We start from the raw sequence: 10,625 nt of genomic DNA, 5'->3' as shown, positions 1-10,625 counted from the left end.
TTTTTTAAAAATTATTGTTTTTGGCACTTGTTTTAATTAGTTTAAAACAATACTGAAATTGATATAGGGCTACTATAACTATTTCACATGATGGGTGTGTAATTAGCATCGCGCTACACCCGGTGTAGCCATATAGGCTTTAAATGATTTAAGATGAAAACAAAATGATTTTTGCTTCGTTCTAATTAGACGAACTAGTGAATGACTAGAAAAGGAATATTTAAAATTTTTTTTTTCATTTTTTTAAATAATTAATTTATATATGATTAAATTTTACTCGCGAAAATTAAATGAAACTTTAATTTTAAAAAGAATCATCTGTAGTTAATACCCTGACTTTTTTCACGATGAACTTTTTTCAATGTTACTTTTTAATTTTTGCCTCTATATTTGGGCTTGTCACTTTTTACTCGGGGATAGTAACTTTATTGCCACCAAGCTGTGGATTAGTACTTGATTTGCTTTATTGCACAGCGATGACTATGATTTAATAGCACAAAAAGCTAATGGGTTTACGTATGTGAATTTATATGATTAATGCTTACTTGTGATTTTAGGATAACTGGAGATAATGATTCCTTTTTTCCATTGATATTTCATAAATATTTTCCTAAGTATTATGTTACAATAAATTGGTTAAGATTTTTTTTTATAAAAGTAATCAATAATTGTAATGGAAATTAAAACCATAATCATATTCATCGAGGACTTTCAATATGTAACAGGTCAAACAGGAACTTCAATTGTGAACATTGCAGAGAACACATTCATCAGAAGATGACCCTCAGAAATAGGACAATTGTAAGTAATCAGTAAAATGATCAGGAATACTTCATGCCAACCATAAGATTTTTAGAGACATTTTCGCTTCTTAATTTAGAAGAAATAGAGGGGAAAACTTGTACATACTACATAACTACTAGGCAACCAACCTTTAACGGCAGGAAAGCTTTTGGTATGTGCAATACAGCTACATAAAACCTCTTTAGTATTCATATTGAGTTTGAAAAAAGGTACCTTAGTATTTTTTCTAGTGTTTGCCAACATTTTCATGCACACTGTTTGCTTGTTTGTACTATCATTTTATTTTATATTCTTCAGATGCCCTTTACCTTTGCCAGTTTTGAATCATTTGTTTTAAGGGCATCTGAGGGTTGGTTCCAGAACTTAATTAATTGTAAAGTAAATAGTGGTACTATTCGGTCATAGGTTATGTTAATACGTGTATAACATTTTGTTCTAATAGAGGTGGCATACAGGAAAAGAAACAATACAAGATATCACTTCAAAGGAATAAAATAGCTTCATCTTGTAGGTGTATTTTATCTAAGGATCACTACTTCATGTCTGGTGTGGTGAAAGTTATTCATATTCTGCTTGACTGTAATTTTTCATATTTTCACTTTCTATCCAGCTTAGTCAATTTTAATTAAATTTTGTGCAAAGCATACCCCAGGAAGGGGGATGGAGTGTCAAGTGTGTCTCTGTCCCTGTTAATATAATTTCATAGCAGTTAGCAAGGTTTGGGTCAATTTTAAATCCTCTTTAGCAAAACCATTGGGCTAAAAACAATACTAATGTGAAAGCTTTATCATTAAGTGTAGAGATGTTTTTGAAGATTATGGACCCCTATTGTACTGATAGTGTTACATTAGAAGTCTAAAATTTGCAAGGAATAGGTGTAAAATCTTTTTAAAATCTCCTTCCTAACAATCAGAAACTAACAATCTAATTAATATGCAACATCGTTTTGTGTATTGAATGATGATTCCATTTTGATAAAATTATGGCAGATGGGGGGGGGGGGGCAGGATGAAGATGCAGTTAGACATAGAGGAAACAAAAAAGAATTGATAGAATTTAGTTTTTCTTCCATTTTATTTATCAATACATATTTCTGAATAAGAAATATACTTCTACTTCTTGGTTGGGTTTGATCAACATAAAGGGTGATCTTACTGTAGTCAAGAAAAACATGTTTTATACGGCAAAGAAATGCCTTTATATAATTGCAGAATGAATAAAAAGGACAGAGGCAGATTTGAAGGAGATGCATGAAATTAGGAATATTTCAAAGATTGCCTGAGCATATCCACTGCTACTGGATAAACATATGGCAATATAAAAGAGCAGGGTCAATGGAGGTATCATACAGTATAGACCATGAGAGACCCTGAAGAAGAAAGTATGGAAGAGAAACAAAAATAAAACCATTTTGACATTTATTGAAATATAGGATCAAAGCCTCACATGTAAAATTTGGGCATGTAATGACGTTTCTCTTGCTCTAATACTTATAACAGTGATGATTTGATTTAATATCTTTATCCCGATTTGTCGAAAAGATTTGGACATAGTGCATTAATTATTTTAAAGTTTTGATACAACGAATTCATTCATTGTACTTGTAACTGAGTTTTCCGGTGCGACACTGTTTAATCGGCTTCAAAACTAATTTTGTGATTTCCAAACCATATTAATGAGATACATGTAATATCTTTTAACATCGGTGACTATTAAATCTATTCTTTTACATCTCAGAAGTATTTTTATTATTACAGGGAAAATATGCATTGTACATGTATCTGTAATAAACAGGATTATATAAATTTTCCATATAATACAACACAATCTTAGCAACTGAAGGCAAATATTTTATCAAGGGTGTGATCTATTTATCGATATGGTTTTCAGCATCTTGCTCTACCTGTAATGACTTGCTCCAAGTTCCAATATTTAAATTTAAATTTTGCAAACATGGTTATAAAATTCTTTAAAAGCCAAATAGTTTAGGCACAAAACATGCAAAATGCTTATATATTTCCTATCATTTGTAAAGTGTACACTGAATGAGATGTGGAATGTTAGAATTAAAGTATTAAATATGTTTTGGACTTATGTATGCTTATGCAGATAAATTTGAATTCAACTAGGGAAGGTAAATGTCATACTTATTGGGTTTGCAATCTAATGCAAGAGTATAAATATCCAAGACAAATTTGACAATTTTAATGAAGGGTATAAGAACCCAAGAAGAATTGGACAAGTAAACATTACCTGTTGGGTTTTATTCTAATGTTGGGATGTAATATCCAAGAGGAGTTGAACCAATGTCCAATACCTATTGGGATTTCTTTCTTATGAAAAATAATTTGAGTAACCCAAGAAGAATGTCCAATACCTTTTAATTTATATACTATTGAAGGGATGAAGATATCCAAGAAGAATTGGACAGGTGTCCATTACATATTGGGTAGTATTCTTATGAGGAGATTCTCAGGAAACCCAAGAATTAGACAAGTGTCCATTGCCTGTTGGGTGGGATGTAGATATCCAAGTGGAGTTGGACGGATGTCCATTACCTGTTGGATGGTATTCTGATGAAACAATTCAAGAAACCCAAGAAGAATTGGACAAGTGTCTATTACCTGTTGGGTGAGATGTAGATATCCATGAGGAGTTGGACAGGTGTCCATTACCTGTTGGGTTGTATTTTGATGATGCAATTCAAGAAACCAAAGAATTAGACAAGTGTCCATAGCTTGTTGGGTGGGATGTAGATATCCAAGAGGAGTTGGACAGATGTCCATTACCTGTTGGGTGGTATTCTGATGAAACAATTCAAGAAACCCAAGAAGAATTGGACAAGTGTCCATTACCTGTTGGGTGGTATGTAGATATCCAAGAGGAGTTGGAGAGGTGTCCATTACATGTTGGGTTGTATTTTGATGATGCTATTCAAGAAACCAAAGAATTAGACAAGTGTCCATTGCCTGTTGGGTGGGATGTAGATATCCAAGAGGAGTTGGACAGATGTCATTACCTGTTGGGTGGTATTCTTATGAAACAATTCAAAAACCCAAGAAGAATTGGACAAGTGTCCATTACCTGTTGGGTGGGATGTAGATATCCAAGAGGAGTTGGACAGGTGTCCATTACCTGTTGGGTTGTATTTTGATGATGCAAATCAAGAAACCAAAGAATTAGACAAGTGTCCATAGCTTGTTGGGTGGGATGTAGATATCCAAGAGGAGTTGGACAGATGTCCATTACCTGTTGGGTGGTATTCTGATGAAACAATTCAAGAAACCCAAGAAGAATTGGACAAGTGTCCATTACCTGTTGGGTGTGATGTAGATATCCAAGAGGAGTTGGACGGATGTCCATTACCTGTTGGGTGGTATTCTGATGAAACAATTCAAGAAACCCAAGAATTGGACAAGTGTCCATTACCTGTTGGGTGGTATGTAGATATCCAAGAGGAGTTGGACGGGTGTCCATTACCTGTTGGGTTGTATTTTGATGATGCAATTCAAGAAACATAAGAATTTGACAAGTGTCCATTACCTGTTGGGTGGTATGTAGATATCCAAGAGGAGTTGGACAGATGTCATTACCTGTTGGGTGGTATTCTGATGAAACAATTCAAGAAACCCAAGAAGAATTGGACAAGTGTTCATTACCTGTTGGGTGGGATGTAGATATCCAAGAGGAGTTGGACAGGTGTCCATTGTCTGTTGGGTTGTATTTTGATGAGGAGATTCAAGAAACCCAAAAAGAATTGGACAAGTATCCATTTCCTGTTGGGTGGGATGTAGATATCCAAGAGGAGTTGGACGGATGTCCATTACCTGTTGGGTGGTATTCTGATGAAACAATTCAAGAAACCCAAGAAGAATTGGACAAGTGTCCATTACCTGTTGGGTGGTATGTAGATATCCAAGAGGAGTTGGACAGGTGTCCATTACCTGTTGGGTTGTATTTTGATGATGCAATTCAAGAAACCAAAGAATTAGACAAGTGTCCATTGCCTGTTGGGTGGGATGTAGATATCCAAGAGGAGTTGGACGGATATCATTACCTGTTGGGTGGTATTCTGATGAAACAATTCAAGAAACCCAAGAAGAATTGGACAAGTGTCCATTACCTGTTGGGTGGGATGTAGATATCCAAGAGGAGTTGGACAGGTGTCCATTACCTGTTGGGTTGTATTTTGATGAGGAGATTCAAGAAACCCAAATAGAATTGGACAATGTACACATGTTTAATTGTTCTTGGGTAGTTTAATCCCTTCGTCAAAATACAACCCAACAGGTATTGGACACCTGTCCAATGCCTGTTGGATACCTTCATTCTGCCCAACATGTAATAGGCATTTGCTTATTATTAATTGGTCATGACTCAAAAAGGTTTCTCCTTAAATACATTTTTTTTATTATTCAAGAAAGGTTGAACAGACTCTGAGATGTGTTGAGTTGTGTTTGCACATTTCAGTTTTTTTTTTTTTTTTTGCACTTAGGTATTCATATATTTTAATATTAGATATTTTGAAATATACAGGTGTATATCCTTATTGCTAGAACAAATTATTTAGGTGTTACAATAAAAGAGCTATATAACAGAAATTGACAAAAATATGGGTTCAAAACCAAAGGTTTTCAGTCTTGTCTGAATTTACCAGCAAATATTAAATATATAATAAATTTGGAATGAATAAAAAACAATAAGAAAAAACCCAAGAAAATACAGACACGAGGATTAATATCCAATAAGATTTGAACAGTAACTACCCAAATAATGCTCTCTCGTGTGTACACTTTTTTTGTATCCAAAAAGCAGTATCCAATAGGACGTGGACTTGATGTACCCAATATATAACCAAATGTGTGTCCGTCCGTCTTTCTGTCTGTCTGTAACGCTTTCGTTTCCACACGATATCTCGAGAACCCTTTGAGCTTTTGCAATGAAATTTAGCATAGCAACTCCCTATGGACTAAAGAAGACATCTATTGATTTTGAGGTCAAAAGGTCAAAGGTCAAGGTCATAAATAAGCAAATTCTGTCTTTCAAAACACTTTCGTTTCCACACGATATCTCTAGAACCATTTGAGCTATTGCAATGAAATTTTACATAACAACTCCCTGTGGCCTATTGAAGACCCCTATTGATTTTGAGATCAAAAGGTCAAAGTTCAAGGTCATAAATTTATATATTCTTTCTGTGTGTAACACTATCATTTCCGGGCGATATTTCAAGAAGATTTTGAGCTTATGCAATGTAATTTTATACCAAAACTCCCTTGGACGTCTCTCTCCCCTCTCAAAGTGTCCCGGCCCGTTTGTTTTATTAGTATATACAGTATTACATGTCGCTATTTTTAGCGCAGGGGCATGAGGAGAGTTATCGCGTATAAAACAGGTTCTCGGCGGACTTTATGTTCTTATTACATCTATTAGAAGTGTTTAATAAAGGCTAAATAAATCAAACACCATGGATTGTGTAAAATTTTGAGAATACCGAACATGAAAACATGAATATATACATGTATGTGATTTCAGTTCCGCATATGCTTCACATAGTGTAAAGCGATTCCGTAGTATAGTGGTTATGACTCTTGCTTATAATGTAAGACGTCCCGGGATCGAATCTCGGCCGCTCCTTTTTTTTTTTTAAATACTTTTTTTTTAACTAAATGATAGTATTCAGCATGTGAAATGAAAAATTTATGAGGTTATAAAATCATCATTACGTGTGATAAATATTCCATATAAAAAAAATCTTCTATACACATAATAAAGAATAAGCATTCAAATCTTTATATGTATATTGACATACATGTATTTTATTTGCTTCAGTATACATGTATAAATTTAATAATTCTACAAATTCAGTCAGGAGGAGCCGACTTTTTCCCTAAGCGGGGGACACGAATTCTCTGAATTAGCTTGTTTCAAATAATAATGCCTCAGGATGGTTATACTGCAATATACAAGGTATTGTAGCAGACTGACACTGATATTCATTTCCACCAACGATGACATTTCGAACGATTGTTTTGATTCTTAAATTACAAAATCAATTATCTCGGGGACTAATGCTTCTGTTTCTTGTCATCAAAAATGTTGGAAGCGTGTCTTGGAAAGACATTTATTTGGACAAATAGACAGAAGCCAATCTAGTGGGGGTAGTCCAGACCCCTACAGATTTTTGTTTATTTTAGAGTTATGAGGTGTATAGAGTTACGAAAAATTATAGTAGAGTCTCTTATCGGATGAGGAAAATTCTAAAATCGGGTTACATCCCCTCAGCCTTCTCCACAAACAAAGTTTATTACAACGTTTTGTACGCATTTGGACAAGTTTACATTATTTTCAGTGGGTGGGGATGCCCCTTTCTCCCATTTGGGACTATGTTCTGCCCAAGTTAGAACATCTTACAACATAACTAAGATTACTAAGATTACATTGTCAGACTAAGCAATACTGATAGTTCGTACATGTATCCTAAAACAGTGCCTGTACATAGGTCGCAGGGGTGGTTGATATTGGGTGTCAAATTTGTGTACAATGTTTCCGTGAAAAAAAAACAAAACACGGATTATGGTACATTTATATACCTTTCCTACAGCTAATTCTTCTTAATCTCAGAAGACGGTTGGCAAGTGTCAATCTATGATCATGCACATGTATATATATGCATCATCTGCTTCTTTCTTCATTTACTACCGGTATAAAAGTTACAATTTTTAAAAAAAAAAATTACATTTTATAACAAGCCTCTAAATGTCAAGGATAATTTCATAGTTTTAACGAATCATGCGCTCTTCGATCGTGGGAAGGAAGTTTCATAAAAAACTGAAAAACCAAAGAACAATTTATTTGAATTATATATATATAAATCATTTTAGAAGTGCATGGTACTAATATATGAGAATAGGTTGATACATTTATCGCCAAAACCCACTCTGTGTAGGCATTGGAATAGATCGTTTTCTACTGGGATTTGTTGAAAGGCTATTACCAAATGATGCTCTTAAAAGATTCATGGGGAATTCTTTAAAAATCACCAATTACAAAATCCCAAAAAAGAATACAGGAGGAAAAATCGCGATATTCATTAACAATGTTCTCTTCGGATACTATAAAAGTCAATTTTTGTATGAAACAATTATTTTGAGTTGTTTCCCGAATATTCCTTTTGTATATACGACAAGGTAAGTGTAAAGAAACGTCCAGGCCCCATATAGTTGAATTTTGTCTGTGTGTTTGAAAGGGAACATTTCTATTGATTTTTGGTTTGTGAGTCTTCTCTTTTCCAATGACCTTACAGTCCATTATGTCATGATGGTTCCTGGTGGGACAGAGTGCCTCGGCAACAGTCCTCTATCTCACTCTGTGTTTTGAGTAGTCTTTTTCAGTTTTTTGCAGCTCTGTTCACACTATCTGATGTTCTCTTTGCATGATCCTCGCCAAGTTATCCGGGGATGCCCGCAGTACTTTGTATTGCAAATACAAAACTCCCATAGAGTACAAAATACCAATTTCTTTATATTTTGAAGGATTTTTTAAAATCACTTTTGCAAAAAAAAAAAAAAAAAAAAAAAAAAAAAAAAGAAAAAAGGAAATTTAGATGCTATCTATAACTTTTGAACTTTTATAATTTATTGTTACAAAACCTTCCAGTTGGTTTAAATTTTTGACATCATGGACTTGATCTTAGAGTTTGAGCCAAATTTAAACAACCCTTCGTCTTAACTTTGTTACAATTAGTACTAGTGCTTACATTTTTCAAAGGTATATTTCTTGTGATATGCATATGACTTTCCTCAGTCTGGATAATACCATTTTGAACTCAGGGTTTAAGCTACAATAAAAAATTTTAACTATGGCTATAACCTTTGAACAATGGGTGATGGATCTTACTCTGGGTAAAATTAATTTTTAACCGCTGACCTTGATTTGGTGTTTGATATACTTTTTTACTTAAATGTTGGCCAAGCTTTTAATTTAGGTGGCTGGTGAATGTACTTAGACACTCAAATTACACAGTCATATAATTACAGAAGAGGCAAGTCATTTGTTTGGGTAGTAACATTTTCTTAATTGCTTGACCTTGAAGACATGCATTTGAGAAACTTCAATCCTTGCTATTAGCAGCTATGCGGGGGCATCAGTGTTTCACGAATACATATTTAACTCAAATGTTGTTTTGAAAAAAAATGTTCTATTAGATTTAAATTGGAACAATACTCGAATTACTGTAGTTGTAATATCTGCATCACGCGTCTCTATGTTAGTGATCAATTTTCCATGAGACAAATTAAACAAGCAAATAAACAAACATAAACGTTACTTTCTGAGTTTGAAGTAATTTTTGGTCTTTAGGGGGACATGTGTTCCTTATATTTTGTATATTTGTGTTAATTCTGTTCAGAAAATCTATTAACAGATTCCATTAACAGTAATTCTGAATTTTACGCTTATTCAGTGCATTGATTGGTTTTAGACAAGATAAAATAAAGGAAAAACTGCACTAGACTGTACTTTATGTTGAAGTCTTCTTAGTTTATGAAACGGGCTGAAATCTATTTATATTCCACGATAACCACGTTAGCTCTGATCAAGTTTCTATGTTTAAAACTTGTATTTATAATATTCTTGTTTCTTGATAATCTTTTCTCGCTTTGTTTTCGCAATATCGGAAGTATGAAAGAGAGCCATTTTGACATAAAATGTATCGAAATTGATTGGATAAACTCGAGTCGAATCTATACTAAAAACAACAGTTTTTGTATTTGCACTTCACTGCACTGCAGCTATAAGTGCAGCAGTGCCAGTTGATTCAAGAGGCGACGAGAAAAGGGGCTTGGGGAAAATGAAGAACAATGGGGGTCTTTAACATGAAATTCATGATTTTGTAATAATAAGTTCTTTGGATTAATGCTGCATGAAGAACATACTAACAATAAATACGTCAGAGGGCCTTGAATTTCAATGGAAGTCAACTAAGAGTCATAATTTACTTAGGACAGTCATATTATAATGGAAAGGGCACAGGCTCAATTTCCTGTATAGAGATTTGTCTATCATGCAGAATTATGAGTATATAGGTCATACATATACTTAAAATAAAAAAGAAAAACACGAAAAACTTCAGTAAAGCTTTAGGCTTTTCATTCTATCTTTAGAAGCTTCTGAAGATAGAATGAAAGGCCTAAAGCTTTACTGAAGTTTTTCGTGTTTTTCTTTTTTATTTTAAGTATTTAATTCCGACCACTGAGACTTTTTATTGGATTATTTAAGGTCATACATATATATACGTTTGTTGTTGAACAGACGAACGCTTTGATCTCGACAGTTGTAAAGAGTTGCAGGTCTGCTGAAACGGTTTTCAAAGTGGGAGAGGGGCCACCTCCTTAAAAGAAAGCTAACAAGTGAAAAAAAGGTCAATAGTATGTACAATATTTAAGCATTGAATTCTTTTTTTTTTTTTTTTTTGTACATGTATGTCGTCTCTCCTACATTTAACACACTAGTCCACACGGACAAATTGAATACCCTGTGTGTTATTAAATCGTTTTATTTAAAGGTATTCAATTAAAATCAATTAAAAAAAAATTATCCGATCAAAAAAAAAAAAAAAAAAAAAAAAAAAAAAAATCAGTCTTTTTTTCTCTCCCCAATGATCAAAATTTCTTTCCACCACGACATTTATTGATATTCTAAGTATTCAGTTTTTGTTTTTCCAAATATTTACTTCTTCCCAAAGACTTACAGGCAATCTTCAAGGATTAATTACAGCTTAGATAATAAAATTTATGAAAATTTCTATGAGTAAATCCTTT

The sequence above is a fragment of the Saccostrea cucullata genome, unplaced genomic scaffold (assembly GCF_032062105.1).
Source record: "Saccostrea cucullata isolate Sc308-1 unplaced genomic scaffold, CSIRO_AGI_Scuc_v1 ctg1019, whole genome shotgun sequence".
In the NCBI taxonomy this organism is placed as follows: Eukaryota; Metazoa; Mollusca; class Bivalvia; order Ostreida; family Ostreidae; genus Saccostrea; species Saccostrea cuccullata.
The sequence above is the reverse complement of the archived record's forward strand: the minus strand, read 5'-3'. Positions refer to the sequence as shown.